Source organism: Somniosus microcephalus, unplaced genomic scaffold, assembly GCF_052327205.1.
Source record: "Somniosus microcephalus isolate GS21.2 unplaced genomic scaffold, FLI_Smic_1.0 unresolved_chr5, whole genome shotgun sequence".
Taxonomy (NCBI): domain Eukaryota; kingdom Metazoa; phylum Chordata; class Chondrichthyes; order Squaliformes; family Somniosidae; genus Somniosus; species Somniosus microcephalus.
Window position 1 is genome coordinate 13,792,959 of NW_028225183.1, and position 23,413 is coordinate 13,816,371.

Consider the following 23,413-nt stretch of genomic DNA (forward strand, 5'->3'; position numbering starts at 1 on the left):
GCTCACACAATATCAAGCCCAGGGAGGCCAGTGTAGGCAATGTGTGATTGTGTATGTTAATGTCGCTGATCACCGGATCCGCAGGCGGCATGGGGGAGAGCGGCTTACCTCAATATCAGGCCCAGAGAGCCCAGTGTAGAAAGTGTGTGAGCGAATGTTCCCGAGAGAATCATAGAATCATAGATCATAGAAAGTTACAGCATGGAAGGCGGTCATTTCGGCACATCGTCTCTGCGCTCGCCATCAAAGAGCTCTCCAGCCTAATCCCATTTCCCAGCTCTTGGTCCGTAGCCCTGCAGCTTACAGCATCCAAAGTGCATATCCAAGTACTTTTTAAATGTGGTTAGGTATTCTGCCTCTATCGCCCTGTCAGGCAGTGAGTTCCAGACCCCCACAATCCTCTGCGTGAAGAAATCTCCCCTCAAATCAGCTCTAAACCTTCCACAAATTACTTTAAATCTTTGCCCCTGGTTTTTCACCCATCTGCTAAGGGAAATAGGTCCTTTCTATCCACTTTATCTAGGCCCCTCATAATTTAATACACCTCAATAAGGTCTCGCCTCAGCCTCCTCTGTTCCAAGGAAAACAAACCCAGCCTATCCAGTCTCTCCTCGTAGCTAAGATTCTCTACTCCCGGCAACAGCCTTTTACGTATCCTCTGTACACTCTGTAGTGCAATCACAGCTTTTCTGTAATGTGGTGACCAGAACTGCAAGCAGTACAATAGCTGAGGCCTAACTAGTGTTTTACACAGTTGAAGCATAGCCTCCCTGCTCTTGTATTCTATGCCACGTCTAATAATGGCAAGCAGCCCGTTTACATTCTAAACCAGCTTATCTACCTGGCCTGCTACCTTCAGGGATCTGTGGACATGCACTCCAAGGCCCCTTTGTACCTCTACACTACTCAGTGTACTACCATTTAATGTGTATTCCATTTCCTTGTTAGCCCTGCACAAAAGCAATACACCACACTTCTCCGGATTGAATTCTATTTGCCACTGTTCTGACCACCTGACCAATTTATAGATATCTTCCTGCAGTATACAGCTTCCTTCTTCCGTTTCAACCACACAGCCGATTTTAGTATAATCTGAAAACTTCTTAGGCATACCCATTATATTCAAGTCAAGATCATTGACACATACCACAAAGAGAAAGTGAGCTGCAGAACCCCACTGGGTACAGCCTTCCAATCACAGAAATAACAATCGACCATTACCCTCTGCTTCCTGTCTCCGAGCCAGTATTGAATCCAACTTCACACTTTGCCGTGGATGCCATGGTCTTTTAACTTCGTGGTCGGTCTGCCATGTGGAACCTCATCAAGAGCCTTCCAAAATCCATGTAGACTACAACAAATGAACTATCCTCATCGACCCTCCTTGTTACCGCCCAAAATTATTCAATGAAGTTTGTCAGACACGACTTCCCCTTAACAAATCGGCGCTGACGATCCTTGATCAATCAGCATCTTTCTAAATGAACATAAGAACTTAAGAACATAAGAAATAGGAGCAGGAGTAGGCCAATCGGCCCATCGAGCCTGCTCTGCCATTCAATAAGATCATGGCTGATCTGACCCTAACCGCCAATCCACTATCACAGAACAATCTATGGAATCTAACAGAATTAGACACACGAAATAGGAGCAGGATCAGGCTAGACGGACGCTGGGCCCGCTCCGCTACCCACAGGGCCATGACCGATCCGAACCTAGACTCATGTCCACATTCCTGCCCACTCCCCGTAACCCTTAATTCCCTTTAATTCAAGGAAACTGTCTATTTCTGTTTTAAATTTATGTAATGATGTAGCTTCTACAGCTTTTTGGGGCAGCATATTCCATGGACCTACCACCCTCTGAGTGAAGTAGTTCATCCTCATCTCAGTTTTGAAAGAGCAGCCCCTTATTCTAAGACTATGCCCCCTAGTTCTAGTTTCACCCATCATCAGGAACATCTTCCCCGCATCCACCCGATCCAAACCCTTCACAATCTTATATGTTTCAATAAGATCGCCTCTCATTTTTCTGAACTCCAATGAGTAGAGTCCCAATCTACTCAACCTCTCCTCATATGTCCACCCCCTCATCCCCGGGATTAACCGAGTGAACCTTCTTTGTACTAACTCGAGAGAAAGTATGTCCTTTCTTAAGTATGGACACCAAAACTGTACGCAGTATTCCAGGTGCGGTCTCACCAATACCTTGTACAACAGAAGCAATGCCTCCCTATTTTTATATTCTATCCCCCTAGCAATGAAAGCCAATATTCCTTTGGCCTTCCTAATCACTTGCTGCACCTGCATACTAACCTTTGAGTTTCGTGCACCAGGACCCCCAGATCCCTTTGTACTTCAGTACTTTCCAGTTTCTTGCATTAAGATAATAACTTGACCTACGATTTTTCCTGCCAAAGTGCATAACCTCACACTTTCCAGTATTGTATTCCATCTGCCAAATGTCTGCCCACTTCTGGTCTATGTCCCCTTGCAGGTTTTTTATGTCCTCCTCACTCACTACTTTCCCTCCCATCTTAGTAGCATCTGCAAACTTTGATATGTTACACTCATTCCCCTCCTCCAAATCGTTAATATAGATTGTAAAGAGTTGGGGACCCAGCACTGACCCCTGCTGAACACCACTAGTTACTGATTGCCAGTCTGAGAATGAACCATTTATCCCAACTCTCTGCCTTCTGTTAGATAGCCAATACTCTCTCCATGCCAGAATATTACCCGCAACCCGTGATTTTTTTATCTTAAGCAATAATCTTTTGTGTGGCACCTTGACATATGCCTTTTGGAAGTGTAAATACACTACCTCCACTGGTTGCCCTTTATCCACCCTATACGTTACTTCCTCAAAGAACTCCAGCAAATTTGTCAAACATGACTTCCCCTTCATAAAACCATGCTGACTTTGTCCTATTAAATTATGATTATCCAAATGTCCTGTTACTGTCTCCTTAATAATGGACTCCAAAATTTTACCTACCACAGATGTTAGGCTAACCGGTTTATAGTTTCCAGCCTTCTGTCTACTGCCCTTTTTAAATAAGGGTGTTACATTAGCAGTTTTCCAGTCTGCCGGGACCTTTGCCGAGTCCAGGGAGTTTTGGAAAATTATTACCAATGCATCCACAATCCCTACCGCCACTTCCCTCAAGACCCTAGGATGTAAGCCAACAGTTCCAGGTGATTTATCCGCCTTGAGTCCCATTATTTTACCGAGTACCACTTCCTTAGTGATTTTGATCGTGTTTAGCTCCTCCCCCCTTTAGCCCCCTGTTTGTCCAGTGTTGGGGTATTCTTAGTGTCTTCTACTGTAAAGACTGATGTAAAATATTCATTCAGAGTTTTTGCCATCTCCATATTTCCCACCATTAATTTCCCGGTCTCATCCTCTAATGGACCAACATTTACTTTAGCCACCCTTTTTCTTTTTATATAACTATAAAAACTCTTATATCTGTTTTTATATTTTTTGCTAATTTACTTTCATAATCTATCTTCCCTTTCTTAATCAATCTTTTTGTTATTTTTTGCTGTCTTTTAAAGTTTTCCCAATCCTCTATCATCCCACTAGATTTGGCGACCTTATATGCCCTTGTTTTTAGTCGAATACAATCCTTAATTTATTTACTTAGCCACGGATGGCTGTCTTTTCTTTTACACCCTTTACTTTTCAGTGGAATATTTTTTTTTTTGGAAGTTGTAAAATAACTCCTTAAATGTACACCACTGATCATGTATCGTCTTACCCTTTAATCTATTTTCCCAATCCACTCTAGTCAATTCCGCTCTCATAACTTCATAGTCTCCTTTATTCAAGCTTAGCACGCTTGTTTGAGATCCCACCTTCTCACCCTCTAATTGAATATGGAATTCAACCATGTTATGGTCACTCATTCCAAGGGGATCCTTTACTAGGACATTTTTAATTAATCCTGTCTCGTTACACAGGACCAGATCTAAGGTTGCTTGCCCCCTGGTCGGTTCAGTTACATACTGCTCAAGAAACCCATCCCTAATGCACTCAATGAACTTATCCTCAAGGCAGCCCTGCCCAATTTGATTTGTCCAATTAATATGATTGTTAAAATCCCCCATAATTATAGATGTTCCCTTATTACAAGCCTCAACTATTTCCTGATTGATACTCCATCCAACAGAGTTGCCATTGTTTGGAGGCCTATAGACTACGCCCACTAGTGTTTTTTCCCCTTATTATTCCTTACCTCCACCCAAACTGTTTCATTATCCTGATGTTTTGACACAATATCATTTCTCTGTATTACAGTGATTCCTTCCTTTATTAACATAGCCACCCCACCTCCCCTTCCTTCCTGCCTGTCCTTCCTGATCGTTAAATGACCTGGTATGTTTAATTCCCAGGCATTGTCACCCTGCAGCCATGTTTCTGTAATGGCCACAAGATCATACCCATATGTAGTTATTTGTGTCATTAACTCGTCTATTTTGTTATGAATGCGACGTGCATTCAGAACGAATGCTACGTGCATTCAGATAGAGAACTTTCAAATATGTTTTGTGACACTTAGTTCCTGCTTTTGCCCTTTTTATTACTTTACCTTTTACTCCATACCTTCTGCCCCTTCCTGACACGCTCTGGTTTTTAATTTACCCAATGCTACCTAAGTCTATCACCTTCTTTGTTGTCATTTTTATTATTTGCTCTCTTGGAACCTCCCCCCCACTAGTTAGTTTAAAGCCCTCTCTACAGCCCTAGTTATATGATCCGCCAGGACTCTAGCCCCAACACTGGCCAAGTGAAGCCCGTCCGAACGGAACAGCTACCTCCTGCCCCAGTACTGGTGCCAGTGTCCCAGGAAGCAAAACCCATTTCTCCCACACCAGTCTTTGAGCCACGCATTTAACTCTCTAATTTTATTTGTCCTAGCCAAATTCGCTCGTGGCTCAGGTAATAATCCAGAGATTATTACCCTTGTGGTTCTGCTTTTTAATTTGGCCCCTAGCTGCTCAAACTCCCTCAGCAGAACCTCCTTCCTTGTCCTATCTATGTCGTTGGTACCAACATGGACCACGACAACTGGATCCTCCCCCTCCCACTCAAAGTTCCTCTCCAGTCGAGATGTCCTTAACCCTGGCACCGGGCAGGCAACACAGCCTTCGGGACTCTCGCTCTCGGCTGCAAAGAACTCTATCTATCCCCTTAACGATACTATCCCTTACCACTACAAGATTTCTTTTAAGTCCCCCACTTGAATGGCCCCCTGCTCCACGGTGCTGTGGCCAGGTTGCTCATCCTCCCCTCAGTCCCTGTTCCCATCCTCACAGGGAGTAAGAGCCTCAAACCTGTTGGACAAGAGCAAGGGCTGCGGCTCCTCCAACACTACCTCCTGGATCCCCGTACCTGCCTCACTTCTAGTCACACCATCCTGACCCTGGCCACGTACTACATCTGAATTAATTAATCTAATTGGTGTGAATACCTCGTGATACACAGAGTCCAGGTAACTCTCCCCCTCCCTGATGTGTCTCAGTGTTTGAAGCTCGGACTCCAGCTCTTCAACACGGAGCCGGTGTTTTCTCGAGCAGCCAACAATTACTGCAAATATGATCACCGTGAGCATCAATGGTGGTCACCAGCTCCCACATATTGCAGCAGCAACACATCACCTGATCTCCCATTCTATGTAATTAATTAAATTTATTAATATTATTCTTAAATACCCTCTGCCCCGATTCTGGATGTTGAATATCACACCTTAGAAATTATAAACCAAAGAGATTTAAGCTTAAAAAGGGAGAAATACTTACCAACCAATCATTACCCGCTTTCTGGTGACGTCACACTTGGATTACTTTTTACCTCTCTCCTTCCCTCCGAGTTCCCAGACTGGAGATTGGTAAACCTTACCTGGTCTGTGGGACTTTTATAGCCCCGCTCTGCCGCTCAGGATTCCCGCCGATGCTGTGAGGCCTTACCTGGTCTCTGGGACTTTTATAGCCCCGCTCTGCCGCTCGAGAATCCCGCCGACGCTTTCCTTCAGAATTCTATCCAATATTTTTCCCACCACCATGGTTAGGTTGACTGGCCTTTAATTACTCTGTCTAACCTTAGCTCCCTTTTTAAACCAGGGTACCACATTAGCAGTCCTCCATTACTCCGGCACCACACCTGAAGCCAGAGAAGATTGGAAGGTGATGGTCAGGGACTTTGCTATTTCCTCTTTCGCTTTGCTTAACAGCCTGGGATACATTTCATCCGAGCCTGGGGATTTAACCACTTTTAAAGCTGCGAATCCCCTTAGTACTTCCTCTCTCACTATGTTTATTTCATCTAAAACTTCACACTCATTCCCACTGATAGCAATGTCTGCTTTGCCTGCTCCTTTGTGAAGACGGACGCAAAATATTCATTAAGAACGCTACTGATGTCTCCCGCCTCCACACACAGATAACCCTCATGATCTCTAATAGGCCCTACACTTTCTTTAGTTATACTCTTAAACTTAAAATATTCATTAATATCTTTCGTGTTTCCTGGATTTTACTTGCCAAGAATTGTTCATGTACTCACTTTGCTTTCTTAATTTCGTTTTTAATTGCAGTCCTGTACTTTCCGTACTCCTCTAAACATTCTGCAGTATTTAGCACTCGGTATCTCTCATCCACCTCCCTTTTATTCTTTCTACTAGCCTGTATGTCCACAGAAATCCAGGGGAATGTACATTTGTTAGTCCCAACGTTTATCTTTAAGGGCACCAGCCCCACGGGCATTCGGCCCGGGGGAGAGTGCCTCGACACAATATCAGTCCCAGTGAGCCCATTGCAGAAAGTGTGAGAGTGAGTGTGTGAATGACCCCGATCACCGGCCCCGCAGCCCGGGTGGGAGCAGCTCACCACAATTTCAGGCCCAGGGAGGCCAGTGTCGACAGTGCGTGAGTGAGTTTGTGAATGTCCCCGAACACCGGACCCTCGGGCGGCCTGGAAGAAAGCGACTCGCCACAATATCAGGCCCAAGGAGCCCAGTGTAGACAGTGTGTAACAGAAAGCAGAGAGTTGGGATAAATGGTTCATTCTCAGACTGGCAACCAGTAACTAGTGGCGTTCTGCAGGGGTCAGTGCTGGGTCCCCAACTCTTTACAATCTATATTAACGATTTGGAGGAGGGGACCGAGTGTAAAATAACAAAGTTTGCAGATGATGCAAAGATTGGAAGGAAAGTAGTGAATGAGGGGGACATAAAAAACCTGCAATGGGACATAGACAGGCTAAGTAAGTGGGCAGAGATTCGGCAGATGGAATACAATACTGGAAAGTGTGAGGGTATGCACTTTGATGGGAAAAATCATAGAGCATGTTATTATCTGAATGACAAGAAACTGGAAAGTACTGTAGTAGAAAGGGATTGGGGGTCCTGGTGCACGAAACTCAAAAAGTAAGTATGCAGGTGCAGCAAGTGATCAAGATGGCCAAGGGAATGTTGGCTTTTATTGCTAGGGGGAGAGAATATAAAAACAGGGAGGTATTGTTGCAATTGTACAAGGTATTGGTGAGACCGTACCTGGAATACTGCATACAGTTTTGGTGTCCTTACTTAAGAAAAGACATACTTGCTCTCGAGTTAGTACAAAGAAGGTGCACTCGGTTAATCCCGGGGATGAGGGGGTGGACATATGAGGAGAAGTTGAGTAGATTGGGACTCTACTCATTGGAGGTCAGAAGAATGAGAGGCGATCTTATTGAAATATATAAGATATCAGATCACTTTCACGCCAGGCAAACTTTTCGTACAAGATGACATCTTTTAGACGAGAACACAAAGGACATGTTCACTAAGCCACAGCATCAAGTGCGGGAAGGCGTCCATTTGCCATATATTTCCTTCTATGCTTTTCTCAGAGACAGATCTTCTACTCAACGCCACTTTCCTGCCCGCTCCCCATAACCCTTGACTCCACTGAAGCTCAAATATATGTTTATCTCCACCTTGAATACATTCAGTGACTCCGCCTCCACAGCTCTCTGGGGTAGAGGATTCCAAAGATTCACGACATTCTGAGAGAAGAAATTCCTCCTCATCTCCGTTTTAAATGGGCGACCGGATATCCTGGAGCTTTGCCCCCTAGTTGTAGATTCCCCCTGGAGGGGAAACATCCTCCCTGCATGTATGCTGTCAAGCACCCTCAGAATCCTACACAGAGAGAGACAGGGACACAAAGATAGACATACAGAGCGAGACACTCAGTTTGACGTCTTGCAGAGTGGTCCGAGGGATAAGGAACTTCAGTTATGTTGAGAGTTTGTGATTGTTTTCCTCAGACGGTTAAGAGGAAATTTAATAAGAGGCTTTCAAAATTACAAGGGGATTTGATTGAGGTAATAAGGAGAAACGCTTGCCAGTGGCAGGTATGACGGTAACCAGAGGAGACCAATTGAAGATAACAGAATCAGTATGGGGAGAATTGTAATACGCAGCAAGGGCTCAGGCCTACTGAATATCTTACTGCTTAGAAATGTTATCACGGCCCAACTCTCGCTCACTAAAGTCTTGCACACGTTGCTAACTTTCAAATGTTGCATTCTTCACACTGGCGTTGAGTTGATTGATAGCCGTGCTGTGATAAGCTAAGTTTGTTAGGGGGGTGCAGCCTGCAAGAAAATACATGGAAGTTTGATAATAACCGTGACTGTTCTGACACTGTCAGGTGCAGTTAAATGTGGGCATGTACACGTTTAAATTGTCTCGTTCCAAATGTAATTTCCTGCTGACTTTGAAACAGCAGGCATTTTACAGAAGGCAAGGAAGTACATTGTGTACCTGTTGAGGCAGCAGCAGTGTTGAAATTGCAAAGGTTGATCGGGAGCAGGCATTGCTTCACGCGGGTGCATTGATTGGAGGCATTTCAAACAGCCTCAAAACGCACTGTTCCCTAACCGGGAATCGAACCCGGGCCGCGGCGGGTATGTCTCAGATATCCATCTCATTGTCATGCATTCATGGAGGCTGGCAGCACGGTGGGAGGTCATTCGGCCAACCATGCCTGTGCTGTCTCTTTGAAAGAGCAGTCGTGCTTTCTCCCGCTGTTATCTCATTTTCTCTCTCCCTCCTCAGTGCCCCACACAACAGGCAAACAGAAGGAGAACACTCTACTAACGAGGAACTGGTGCAGGGAGTTGTTATAAATTTCGTCATGTACATATTTTAAAATTATTTTCGCTCATTTGGTTATATTCAACTTTTCCCAGGGTCTTTTTAAGGAGCTGCACAAAGGTTTAAAATTCGGGATGTTAAAAATCCTCCCCGTCGGGGAATTGAACCCCGGTCTCCCGCGTGACAGGCGGGGATACTCCCCACTATACTAACGAGGAACTGAAAGGTGCCGAATCTGTCAGAGCAAAAATCGACCTGTGAACAGAGGGACAGAGGCAGAAGGGACAGAAATAAGAATAAGAACAGAAGGAATAGGAGCAGGAGTGGGCCATTCGGCCCCTCGAGCCTGCCACGCCATTCAATAAGATCATGGCTGATCAAATCTTCTACTCAACGCCACTTCCCTGCCCGCTCCCCATAACCCTTGACGCCACTGCAGCTCAAATATATGTCTATCTCCACCTTGAATATATTCAGTGACTCCGCCTCCACAGCTCTCTGGGGTAGAGGATTCCAAAGATTCACGACATTCTGAGAGAATAAATTCCTCCTCATCTCCGTTTTAAATGGGCGACCGGATATCCTGGAGCCTTGCCCCCTAGTTGTAGATTCCCCCAGGAGGGGAAACATCCTCCCTGCATCTATCCTGTCAAGCACCCTCAGAATCCTATACAGAGAGAGACAGGGACAAAGAGGGAGACAAAGATAGACATACAGAGCGAGAGACTCAGTTTGACGTCTTGCAGAGTGGTCCGAGAGATAAGGAACTTCAGTTATGTTGAGAGTTTGTGATTGTTTTCCTCAGACGGTTAGGAGGAAATTTAATAAGAGGCTTTCAAAATTACAAGGGGATTTGATTGAGGTAATAAGGAGAAACGCTTGCCAGTGGCAGGTATGACGGTAACCAGAGGAGACCAATTGAAGATAACAGAATCAGTATGGGGAGAATTGTATTACGCAGCAAGTGCTCAGGCCTACTGAATATCTTACTGCTTAGAAATGTTATCACGGCCCAACTCTCTCTCACTAAAGTCTTGCACACGTTGCTAACTTTCAAATGTTGCATTCTTCACACTGGCGTTGAGTTGATTGATAGCCGTGCTGTGATAAGCTAAGTTTGTTAGGGGGGTGCAGCCTGCAAGAAAATACATGGAAGTTTGATAATAACCGTGACTGTTCTGACACTGTCAGCTGCAGTTAAATGCGGGCATGTACACGTTTAAATTGTCTCGTTCCAAATGTAATTTCCTGCTGACTTTGAAACAGCAGGCATTTTACAGAAGGCAAGGAAGTGCATTGTGTACCTGTTGAGGCAGCAGCAGTGCTGAAATTGCAAAAGTTGATCAGGAACAGGCATTGCTTCGCGCGGGTGCATTGATTGGAGGCATTTCAAACAGCCTCAAAACGCACTGCTCTCTAACCGGGAATCGAACCCGGGCCGCGGCGGTGAAAGCGCCGAATCTTAATCACTAGACCACCAGGGAAGCTGCAAGAAGCTGCCTGCCAGCAAGCAGAGCAACGCAGACTTTCCTCCTTGCTGCTTTGAAATTCAGATCACTTTCACGCCAGGCAAACTTTTCGGACAAGATGACATCTTTTAGACGAGAACACAAAGGACATGTTCACTAAGCCACAGCATCAAGTGCGGGAAGGGGTCCATTTGCCATATATTTCCTTCTATGCTTTTCTCAGAGACAGAGGCATAAAGTCAGAGAGAAGCCGTCGGGGAAGTGAAAACTGAACATCATAATATCCACGACATTGTCGAGGAAATGGTTATGCAGTGCTTGAGACAAAGCAGCAAACACACACAAAATACCCGTATGTGCTCTCTTTGTGTGGGTATGTCTCAGATATCCATCTCAGTGTCATGCATTCATGGAGGCTGGCAGCACGGTGGGAGGCCATTCGGCCAATCGTGCCTGTGCTGTCTCTTTGAAAGAGCAGTCGTGCTTTCTCCCGCTGTTATCTCATTTTCTCTCTCCCTCCTCAGTGCCCCACACAACAGGCAAGGAGAACACTCTACTAACGAGGAACTGGTGCAGGGAGTTGTTATAAATTTCGTCATGTACATATTTTAAAATTATTTTTGTTCATTTTGTTCTATTCAACTTTTCCCAGGGTCTTTTTAAGGAGCTGCTCAAAGGTTTAAAATTGGGGATATTAAAAATTCTCCCCGTCGGGGAATTGAACCCCGGTCTCCCGCGTGACAGGCGGGGATACTCACCACTATACTAACGAGGAACTGAAAGGTGCCGAATCTGTCAGAGCAAAAATCGACCTGTGAACAGAGGGACAGAGGCAGAAGGGACAGAAATTAGAATAAGAACAGAAGGAATAGGAGCAGGAGTGGGCCATTCGGCCCCTCGAGCCTGCCCCGCCATTCAATAAGATCATGGCTGATCAGATCTTATACTCAACGCCACTTTCCTGCCCGCTCCCCATAACCCTTGACTCCACTGCAGCTCAAATATATGTCTATCTCCAGCTTAAATATATTCAGTGGCTCCGCCTCCACAGCTCTCTGGGGTAGAGGATTCCAAAGATTCACGACATTCTGAGAGAACAAATTCCTCCTCATCTCCGTTTTAAATGGGCGACCGGATATCCTGGAGCTTTGCCCCCGAGTTGTAGATTCCCCCAGGAGGGGAAACATCCTCCCTGCATCTATCCTGTCAAGCACCCTCAGAATCCTATACAGAGAGAGACAGGGACAAAGAGGGAGACAAAGATAGACATACAGAGCGAGACAGTCAGTTTGACGTCTTGCAGAGTGGTCCGAGGGATAAGGAACTTCAGTTATTTTGAGAGTTTGTGATTGTTTTCCTCAGACGGTTAAGAGGAAATTTAATAAGAGGCTTTCAAAATTACAAGGGGATTTGATTGAGGTAATAAGGAGAAACGCTTGCCAGTGGCAGGTATGACGGTAACCAGAGGAGACCAATTGAAGATAGCAGAATCAGTATGGGGAGAATTGTATTACGCAGCAAGGGCTCAGGCCTACTGAATATCTTACTGCTTAGAAATGTTATCACGGCCCAACTCTCTCTCACTAAAGTCTTGCACACGTTGCTAACTTTCAAATGTTGCATTCTTCAAACTGGCGTTGAGTTGATTGATAGCCGTGCTGTGATAAGCTATGTTTGTTAGGGGGGTGCAGCCTGCAAGAAAATACATGGAAGTTTGATAATAACAGTGACTGTTCTGACACTGTCAGCTGCAGTTAAATGTGGGCATGTACACGTTTAAATTGTCTCGTCCCAAATGTAATTTCCTGCTGACTTTGAAACAGCAGGCATTTTACAAAAGGCGAGGAAGTGCATTGTGTACCTGTTGAGACATCAGCAGTGTTGAAATTGCAAAGGTTGATCAGGAGCAGACATTGCTTCGCGCGGGTGCATTGATTGGAGGCATTTCAAACAGCCTCAAAACGCACTGTTCCCTAACCGGGAATCGAACGACGGGCCGCGGCGGTGAAAGCGCCGAATCCTAACCACTAGGGAAGCTGCAAGAAGCTGCCTGCCAGCAAGCAGAGCAACGCAGACTTTCCTCCTTGCTGCTTTGAAATTCAGATCACTTTCACGCCAGGCAAACTTTTCGTACAAGATGACATCTTTTAGACGAGAACACAAAGGACATGTTCACTAAGCCACAGCATCAAGTGCGGGAAGGGGTCCATTTGGCATATATTTCCTTCTATGCTTTTCTCAGAGACAGAGGCATAAAGTCAGAGAGAAGCCGTCGGGGAAGTGAAAACTGAACATCATAATATCCACGACATTGTCCAGGAAATGGTTATGCAGTGCTTGAGACAAAGCAGCAAACACACACAAAATACCCGTATGTGCTCTCTTTGTGTGGGTATGTCTCAGATATCCATCGCAGTGTCATGCATTCATGGAGGCTGGCAGCACGGTGGGAGACCATTCGGCCAATCGTGCCAGTGCTGTCTCTTTGAAAGAGCAGTCGTGCTTTCTCCCGCTGTTATCTCATTTTCTCTCTCCCTCCTCAGTGCCCCACACAACAGGCAAACAGAAGGAGAACACTCTACTAACGAGGAACTGGTGCAGGGAGTTGTTATAAATTTCGTCATGTTCATATTTTAAAAGTATTTTCGTTCATTTTGTTCTATTCAACTTTTCCCAGGGTCTTTTTAAGGAGCTGCCCAAAGGTTTAAAATTGGGGATGTTAAAAATTCTCCCCGTCGGGGAATTGAACCCCGGTCTCCCGCGTGACAGGCGGGGATACTCACCACTATACTAACGAGGAACTGAAAAGTGCCGAATCTGTCAGAGCAAAAATCGACCTGTGAACAGAGGGACAGAGGCAGAAGGGACAGAAATAAGAACAGAAGGAATCGGAGCAGGAGTGGGCCATTCGGCCCCTCGAGCCTGCCCCGCCATTCAATAAGATCATGGCTGATCAGATCTTGTACTCAACGCCACTTTCCTGCCCGCTCCCCATAACCCTTGACTCCACTGCAGCTCAAATATATGTCTATCTCCACCTTGAATATATTCAGTGGCTCCGCCTCCACAGCTCTCTGGGGTAGAGGATTCCAAAGATTCACGACATTCTGAGAGAACAAATTCCTCCTCATCTCCGTTTTAAATGGGCGACCGGATATCCTGGAGCTTTGCCCCCTAGTTGTAGATTCCCCCAGGAGGGGAAACATCCTCCCTGCATCTATCCTGTCAAGCACCCTCAGAATCCTATACAGAGAGAGACAGGGACAAAGAGGGAGACAAAGATAGACATACAGAGCGAGACAGTCAGTTTGATGTCTTGCAGAGTGGTCCGAGGGATAAGGAACTTCAGTTATGTTGAGAGTTTGTGATTGTTTTCCTCAGACGGTTAAGAGGAAATTTAATAAGAGTCTTTCAAAATTACAAGGGGATTTGATTGAGGTAATAAGGAGAAACGCTTGCCAGTGGCAGGTATGACGGTAACCAGAGGAGACCAATTGAAGATAGCAGAATCAGTATGGGGAGAATTGTATTACGCAGCAAGGGCTCAGGCCTACTGAATATCTTACTGCTTAGAAATGTTATCACGGCCCAACTCTCTCTCACTAAAGTCTTGCACACGTTGCTAACTTTCAAATGTTGCATTCTTCAAACTGGCGTTGAGTTGATTGATAGCCGTGCTGTGATAAGCTAAGTTTGTTTGGGGGGGTGCAGCCTGCAAGAAAATACATGGAAGTTTGATAATAACCGTGACTGTTCTGACACTGTCAGCTGCAGTTAAATGTGGGCATGTACACGTTTAAATTGTCTCGTCCCAAATGTAATTTCCTGCTGACTTTGAAACAGCAGGCATTTTACAAAAGGCAAGGAAGTGCATTGTGAACCTGTTGAGGCAGCAGCAGTGTTGAAATTGCAAAGGTTGATCAGGAGCAGGCATTGCTTCGCGCGGGTGCATTGATTGGAGGCATTTCAAACAGCCTCAAAACGCACTGTTCCCTAATCGGGAATCGAACCCGGGCCGCGGCAGTGAAAGCGCCGAATCTTAACCACTAGACCACCAGGGAAGCTGCAAGAAGCTGCCTGCCAGCAAGCAGAGCAACGCAGACTTAACTCCTTGCTGCTTTGAAATTCAGATCACTTTAACGCCAGGCAAACTTTTCGTACAAGATGACATCTTTTAGACGAGAACACAAAGGACATGTTCACTAAGCCACAGCATCAAGTGCGGGAAGGCGTCCATTTGCCATATATTTCCTTCTATGCTTTTCTCAGAGACAGAGGCATAAAGTCAGAGAGAAGCCGTCGGGGAAGTGAAAGCTGACATCATAATATCCACGACATTGTCGAGGAAATGGTTATGCAGTGCTTGAGACAAAGCAGCAAACACACACAAAATACCCGTATGTGCTCTCTTTGTGTGGGTATGTCTCAGATATCCATCTCAGTGTCATGCATTCATGGAGGCTGGCAGCACGGTGGGAGGCCATTCGGCCAATCGTGCCTGTGCTGTCTCTTTGAAAGAGCAGTCGTGCTTTCTCCCGCTGTTATCTCATTTTCTCTCTCCCTCCTCAGAGCCCCACACAACAGGCAAACAGAAGGAGAACACTCTACTAACGAGGAACTGGTGCAGGGAGTTGTTATAAATTTCGTCATGTACATATTTTAAAATTATTTTCGTTCATTTTGTTCTATTCAACTTTTCCCAGGGTCTTTTTAAGGAGCTGCCCAAAGGTTTAAAATTGGGGATGTTAAAAATTCTCCCCGTCGGGGAATTGAACCCCGGTCTCCCGCGTGACAGGCGGGGATACTCACCACTATACTAACGAGGAACTGAAAAGTGCCGAATCTGTCAGAGCAAAAATCGACCTGTGAACAGAGGGACAGAGGCAGAAGGGACAGAAATAAGAATAGAAGGAATAGGAGCAGGAGTGGGCCATTCGGCCCCTCGAACCTGCCCCGCCATTCAATAAGATCATGGCTGATCAGATCTTCTACTCAACGCCACTTTCCTGCCCGCTCCCCATAACCCTTGACTCCACTGCAGCTCAAATATATGTCTACCTCCACCTTGAATATATTCAGTGGCTCCGCCTCCACAGCTCTGTGGGGTAGAGGATTCCAAAGATTCACGACATTCTGAGAGAAGAAATTCCTCCTCATCTCCGTTTTAAATGGGCGACCGGATATCCTGGAGCTTTGCCCCCTAGTTGTAGATTCCCCCAGGAGGGGAAACATCCTCCCTGCATCTATCCTGTCAAGCAACCTCAGAATCCTATACAGAGAGAGACAGGGACAAAGAGGGAGACAAAGATAGACATACAGAGCGAGACACTCAGTTTGACGTCTTGCAGAGTGGTCCGAGGGATAAGGAACTTCAGTTATGTTGAGAGTTTGTGATTGTTTTCCTCAGACGGTTAAGAGGAAATTTAATAAGAGGCTTTCAAAATTACAAGGGGATTTGATTGAGGTAATAAGGAGAAACGCTTGCCAGTGGCAGGTATGACGGTAACCAGAGGAGACCAATTGAAGATAGCAGAATCAGTATGGGGAGAATTGTATGACGCAGCAAGGGCTCAGGCCTACTGAATATCTTACTGCTTAGAAATGTTATCACGGCCCAACTCTCTCTCACTAAAGTCTTGCAAACTTTGCTAACTTTCAAATGTTGCATTCTTCAAACTGGCGTTGAGTTGATTGATAGCCGTGCTGTGATAAGCTAAGTTTGTTAGGGGGTGCAGCCTGCAAGAAAATACATGGAAGTTTGATAATAACCGTGACTGTTCTCGTCCCAAATGTAATTTCCTGCTGACTTTGAAACAGCAGGCATTTTACAAAAGGCAAGGAAGTGCATTGTGTACCTGTTGAGGCATCAGCAGTGTTGAAATTGCTAAAGGTTGATCAGGAGCAGACATTGCTTCGCGCGGGTGCATTGATTGGAGGCATTTCAAACAGCCTCAAAACGCACTGTTCCCTAACCGGGAATCGAATCCTGGCCGCGGCGGTGAAAGCGCCGAATCCTAACCACTGGACCACCAGGGAAGCTGCAAGAAGTTGCAAGAAGCTGCCTGCCAGCAAGCAGAGCAACGCAGACTTTCCTCCTTGCTGCTTTGAAATTCAGATCACTTTAACGCCAGGCAAACCTTTCGTACAAGATGACATCTTTTAGACGAGAACACAAAGGACATGTTCACTAAGCCACAGCATCAAGTGCGGGAAGGCGTCCATTTGCCATATATTTCCTTCTATGCTTTTCTCAGAGACAGAGGCATAAAGTCAGAGAGAAGCCGTCGGGGAAGTGAAAACTGACATCATAATATCCACGACATTGTCGAGGAAATGGTTATGCAGTGCTTGAGACAAAGCAGCAAACACACACAAAATACCCGTATGTGCTCTCTTTGTGTGGGTATGTCTCAGATATCCATCTCAGTGTCATGCATTCATGGAGGCTGGCAGCACGGTGGGAGGCCTTTCGGCCAATCGTGCCTGTGCTGTCTCTTTGAAAGAGCAGTCGTGCTTTCTCCCGCTGTTATCTCATTTTCTCTCTCCCTCCTCAGAGCCCCACACAACAGGCAAACAGAAGGAGAACACTCTACTAACGAGGAACTGGTGCAGGGAGTTGTTATAAATTTCGTCATGTACATATTTTAAAATTATTTTCGTTCATTTTGTTCTATTCAACTTTTCCCAGGGTCTTTTTAAGGAGCTGCTCAAAGGTTTAAAATTGGGGATGTTAAAAATTCTCCCCATCTGGGAATTGAACCCCGGTCTCCCGCGTGACAGGCGGGGATACTCACCACTATACTAACGAGGAACTGAAAGGTGCCGAATCTGTCAGAGCAAAAATCGACCTGTGAACAGAGGGACAGAGGCAGAAGGGACAGAAATAAGAACAGAAGGAATAGGAGCAGGAGTGGGCCATTCGGCCCCTCGAGCCTGCCCCGCCATTCAATAAGATCATGGCTGATCAGATCTTCTACTCAACGCCACTTTCCTGCCCGCTCCCCATAACCCTTGACTCCACTGCAGCTCAAATATATGTCTATCTCCACCTTGAATATATTCAGTGGCTCCGCCTCCACAGCTCTCTGGGGTAGAGGATTCCAAAGATTCACGACATTCTGAGAGAAGAAAATCCTCCTCATCTCCGTTTTAAATGGGCGACCGGATATCCTGGAGCTTTGCCCCCTAGTTGTAGATTCCCCTAGGAGGGGAAATATCCTCCCTGCATCTATCCTGTCAAGCACCCTCAGAATCCTATACAGAGAGAGACAGGGACAAAGAGGGAGACAAAGATAGACATACAGAGCGAGACAGTCAGTTTGACGTCTTGCAGAGTGGTCCGAGGGATAAGGAACTTCAGTTATGTTGAGAGTTTGTGATTGTTTTCCTCAGACGGTTAAGAGGAAATTTAATAAGAGGCTTTCAAAATTACAAGGGGATTTGATTGAGGTAATAAGGAGAAACGCTTGCCAGTGGCAGGTATGACGGTAACCAGAGGAGACCAATTGAAGATAGCAGAATCAGTATGGGGAGAATTGTATTATGCAGCAAGGGCTCAGGCCTACTGAATATCTTACTGCTTAGAAATGTTATCACGGCCCAACTCTCTCTCACTAAAGTCTTGCACACTTTGCTAACTTTCAAATGTTGCATTCTTCAAACTGGCGTTGAGTTGATTGATAGCCGTGCTGTGATAAGCTAAGTTTGTTAGGGGGGTGCAGCCTGCAAGAAAATACATGGAAGTTTGATAATAACCGTGACTGTTCTGACACTGTCAGCTGCAGTTAAATGTGGGCATGTACACGTTTAAATTGTCTCGTCCCAAATGTAATTTCCTGCTGACTTTGAAACAGCAGGCATTTTACAAAAGGCAAGGAAGTGCATTGTGAACCTGTTGAGGCAGCAGCAGTGTTGAAATTGCAAAGGTTGATCAGGAGCAGGCATTGCTTCGCGCGCGTGCATTGATTGGAGGCATTTCAAACAGCCTCAAAACGCACTGTTCCACGAATCGGGAATCGAACCCGGGCAGAGGCAGTGAAAGCGCCGAATCTTAACCACTAGACCACCAGGGAAGCTGCAAAAAGCTGCCTGCCAGCAAGCAGAGCAACGCAGACTTAACTCCTTGCTGCTTTGAAATTCAGATCACTTTAACGCCAGGCAAACTTTTCGTACAAGATGACATCTTTTAGACGAGAACACAAAGGACATGTTCACTAAGCCACAGCATCAAGTGCGGGAAGGCGTCCATTTGCCATATATTTCCTTCTCTGCTTTTCTCAGAGACAGAGGCATAAAGTCAGAGAGAAGCCGTCGGGGAAGTGAAAACTGACATCATAATATCCACGACATTGTCGAGGAAATGGTTATGCAGTGCTTGAGACAAAGCAGCAAACACACACAAAATACCCGTATGTGCTCTCTTTGTGTGGGTATGTCTCAGATATCCATCTCAGTGTCATGCATTCATGGAGGCTGGCAGCACGGTGGGAGGCCTTTCGGCCAATCGTGCCTGTGCTGTCTCTTTGAAAGAGCAGTCGTGCTTTCTCCCGCTGTTATCTCATTTTCTCTCTCCCTCCTCAGAGCCCCACACAACAGGCAAACAGAAGGAGAACACTCTACTAACGAGGAACTGGTGCAGGGAGTTGTTATAAATTTCGTCATGTACATATTTTAAAATTATTTTCGTTCATTTTGTTCTATTCAACTTTTCCCAGGGTCTTTTTAAGGAGCTGCTCAAAGGTTTAAAATTGGGGATGTTAAAAATTCTCCCCGTCTGGGAATTGAACCCCGGTCTCCCGCGTGACAGGCGGGGATACTCACCACTATACTAACGAGGAACTGAAAGGTGCCGAATCTGTCAGAGCAAAAATCGACCTGTGAACAGAGGGACAGAGGCAGAAGGGACAGAAATAAGAACAGAAGGAATAGGAGCAGGAGTGGGCCATTCGGCCCCTCGAGCCTGCCCCGCCATTCAATAAGATCATGGCTGATCAGATCTTCTACTCAACGCCACTTTCCTGCCCGCTCCCCATAACCCTTGACTCCACTGCAGCTCAAATATATGTCTATCTCCACCTTGAATATATTCAGTGGCTCCGCCTCCACAGCTCTCTGGGGTAGAGGATTCCAAAGATTCACGACATTCTGAGAGAAGAAAATCCTCCTCATCTCCGTTTTAAATGGGCGACCGGATATCCTGGAGCTTTGCCCCCTAGTTGTAGATTCCCCTAGGAGGGGAAATATCCTCCCTGCATGTATCCTGTCAAGCACCCTCAGAATCCTATACAGAGAGAGACAGGGACAAAGAGGGAGACAAAGATAGACATACAGAGCGAGACAGTCAGTTTGACGTCTTGCAGAGTGGTCCGAGGGATAAGGAACTTCAGTTATGTTGAGAGTTTGTGATTGTTTTCCTCAGACGGTTAAGAGGAAATTTAATAAGAGGCTTTCAAAATTACAAGGGGATTTGATTGAGGTAATAAGGAGAAACGCTTGCCAGTGGCAGGTATGACGGTAACCAGAGGAGACCAATTGAAGATAGCAGAATCAGTATGGGGAGAATTGTATTATGCAGCAAGGGCTCAGGCCTACTGAATATCTTACTGCTTAGAAATGTTATCACGGCCCAACTCTCTCTCACTAAAGTCTTGCACACTTTGCTAACTTTCAAATGTTGCATTCTTCAAACTGGCGTTGAGTTGATTGATAGCCGTGCTGTGATAAGCTAAGTTTGTTAGGGGGGTGCAGCCTGCAAGAAAATACATGGAAGTTTGATAATAACCGTGACTGTTCTGACACTGTCAGCTGCAGTTAAATGTGGGCATGTACACGTTTAAATTGTCTCGTCCCAAATGTAATTTCCTGCTGACTTTGAAACAGCAGGCATTTTACAAAAGGCAAGGAAGTGCATTGTGAACCTGTTGAGGCAGCAGCAGTGTTGAAATTGCAAAGGTTGATCAGGAGCAGGCATTGCTTCGCGCGCGTGCATTGATTGGAGGCATTTCAAACAGCCTCAAAACGCCCTGTTCCACTAATCGGGAATCGAACCCGGGCAGCGGCAGTGAAAGCGCCGAATCTTAACCACTAGACCACCAGGGAAGCTGCAAGAAGCTGCCTGCCAGCAAGCAGAGCAACGCAGACTTTCCTCCTTGCTGCTTTGAAATTCAGATCACTTTAACGCCAGGCAAACCTTTCGTACAAGATGACATCTTTTAGACGAGAACACAAAGGACATGTTCACTAAGCCACAGCATCAAGTGCGGGAAGGCGTCCATTTGCCATATATTTCCTTCTTTGCTTTTCTCAGAGACAGAGGCATAAAGTCAGAGAGAAGCCGTCGGGGAAGTGAAAACTGAACATCATAATATCCACGACATTGTCGAGGAAATGGTTATGCAGTGCTTGAGACAAAGCAGCAAACACACAAAAAATACCCGTATGTGCTCTCTTTGTGTGGGTATGTCTCAGATATCCATCTCAGTGTCATGCATTCATGGAGGCTGGCAGCACGGTGGGAGGCCTTTCGGCCAATCGTGCCTGTGCTGTGTCTTTGAAAGAGCAGTCGTGCTTTCTCCCGCTGTTATCTCATTTTCTCTCTCCCTCCTCAGAGCCCCACACAACAGGCAAACAGAAGGAGAACACTCTACTAACGAGGAACTGGTGCAGGGAGTTGTTATAAATTTCGTCATGTACATATTTTAAAATTATTTTCGTTCATTTTGTTCTATTCAACTTTTCCCAGGGTCTTTTTAAGGAGCTGCTCAAAGGTTTAAAATTGGGGATGTTAAAAATTCTCCCCGTCTGGGAATTGAACCCCGGTCTCCCGCGTGACAGGCGGGGATACTCACCACTATACTAACGAGGAACTGAAAGGTGCCGAATCTGTCAGAGCAAAAATCGACCTGTGAACAGAGGGACAGAGGCAGAAGGGACAGAAATAAGAACAGAAGGAATAGGAGCAGGAGTGGGCCATTCGGCCCCTCGAGCCTGCCCCGCCATTCAATAAGATCATGGCTGATCAGATCTTCTACTCAACGCCACTTTCCTGCCCGCTCCCCATAACCCTTGACTCCACTGCAGCTCAAATATATGTCTATCTCCACCTTGAATATATTCAGTGGCTCCGCCTCCACAGCTCTCTGGGGTAGAGGATTCCAAAGATTCACGACATTCTGAGAGAAGAAAATCCTCCTCATCTCCGTTTTAAATGGGCGACCGGATATCCTGGAGCTTTGCCCCCTAGTTGTAGATTCCCCTAGGAGGGGAAATATCCTCCCTGCATCTATCCTGTCAAGCACCCTCAGAATCCTATACAGAGAGAGACAGGGACAAAGAGGGAGACAAAGATAGACATACAGAGCGAGACAGTCAGTTTGACGTCTTGCAGAGTGGTCCGAGGGATAAGGAACTTCAGTTATGTTGAGAGTTTGTGATTGTTTTCCTCAGACGGTTAAGAGGAAATTTAATAAGAGGCTTTCAAAATTACAAGGGGATTTGATTGAGCTAATAAGGAGAAAAACTTGCCAGTGGCAGGTATGACGGTAACCAGAGGAGACCAATTGAAGATAGCAGAATCAGTATGGGGAGAATTGTATTATGCAGCAAGGGCTCAGGCCTACTGAATATCTTACTGCTTAGAAATGTTATCACGGCCCAACTCTCTCTCACTAAAGTCTTGCACACTTTGCTAACTTTCAAATGTTGCATTCTTCAAACTGGCGTTGAGTTGATTGATAGCCGTGCTGTGATAAGCTAAGTTTGTTAGGGGGGTGCAGCCTGCAAGAAAATACATGGAAGTTTGATAATAACCGTGACTGTTCTGACACTGTCAGCTGCAGTTAAATGTGGGCATGTACACGTTTAAATTGTCTCGTCCCAAATGTAATTTCCTGCTGACTTTGAAACAGCAGGCATTTTACAAAAGGCAAGGAAGTGCATTGTGAACCTGTTGAGGCAGTAGCAGTGTTGAAATTGCAAAGGTTGATCAGGAGCAGGCATTGCTTCGCGCGGGTGCATTGATTGGAGGCATTTCAAACAGCCTCAAAACGCACTGCTCCCTAATCGGGAATCGAACCCGGGCCGCGGCAGTGAAAGCGCCGAATCTTAACCACTAGACCACCAGGGAAGCTGCAAGAAGCTGCCTGCCAGCAAGCAGAGCAACGCAGACTTAACTCCTTGCTGCTTTGAAATTCAGATCACTTTAACGCCAGGCAAACTTTTCGTACAAGATGACATCTTTTAGACGAGAACACAAAGGACATGTTCACTAAGCCACAGCATCAAGTGCGGGAAGGCGTCCATTTGCCATATATTTCCTTCTCTGCTTTTCTCAGAGACAGAGGCATAAAGTCAGAGAGAAGCCGTCGGGGAAGTGAAAACTGAACATCATAATATCCACGACATTGTAGAGGAAATGGTTATGCAGTGCTTGAGACAAAGCAGCAAACACACACAAAATACCCGTATGTGCTCTCTTTGTGTGGGTATGTCTCAGATATCCATCTCAGTGTCATGCATTCATGGAGGCTGGCAGCACGGTGGGAGGCCATTCGGCCAATCGTGCCTGTGCTGTCTCTTTGAAAGAGCAGTCGTGCTTTCTCCCGCTGTTATCTCATTTTCTCTCTCCCTCCTCAGAGCCCCACACAACAGGCAAACAGAAGGAGAACACTCTACTAACGAGGAACTGGTGCAGGGAGTTGTTATAAATTTCGTCATGTACATATTTTAAAATTATTTTCGTTCATTTTGTTCTATTCAACTTTTCCCAGGGTCTTTTTAAGGAGCTGCCCAAAGGTTTAAAA

The 23,413-nt window shown here is 45.8% G+C and overlaps 3 non-coding genes across 3 annotated transcripts; all 3 read right to left on the reverse strand.

Annotated features, from left to right (window-relative positions):
* Positions 1-11,316: 11,316 nt before the first annotated feature.
* On the reverse strand, positions 11,317-11,388 carry trnad-guc (transfer RNA aspartic acid (anticodon GUC)). The gene has a single exon. It is a non-coding gene; the product is annotated as a tRNA-Asp (tRNA).
* Positions 11,389-13,341: 1,953 nt separating this feature from the next.
* Positions 13,342-13,413, reverse strand: trnad-guc (transfer RNA aspartic acid (anticodon GUC)). The gene has a single exon. It is a non-coding gene; the product is annotated as a tRNA-Asp (tRNA).
* A 1,954-nt stretch (positions 13,414-15,367) lies between these two features.
* trnad-guc (transfer RNA aspartic acid (anticodon GUC)) lies at positions 15,368-15,439 on the reverse strand. The gene has a single exon. It is a non-coding gene; the product is annotated as a tRNA-Asp (tRNA).
* Positions 15,440-23,413: the final 7,974 nt, after the last annotated feature.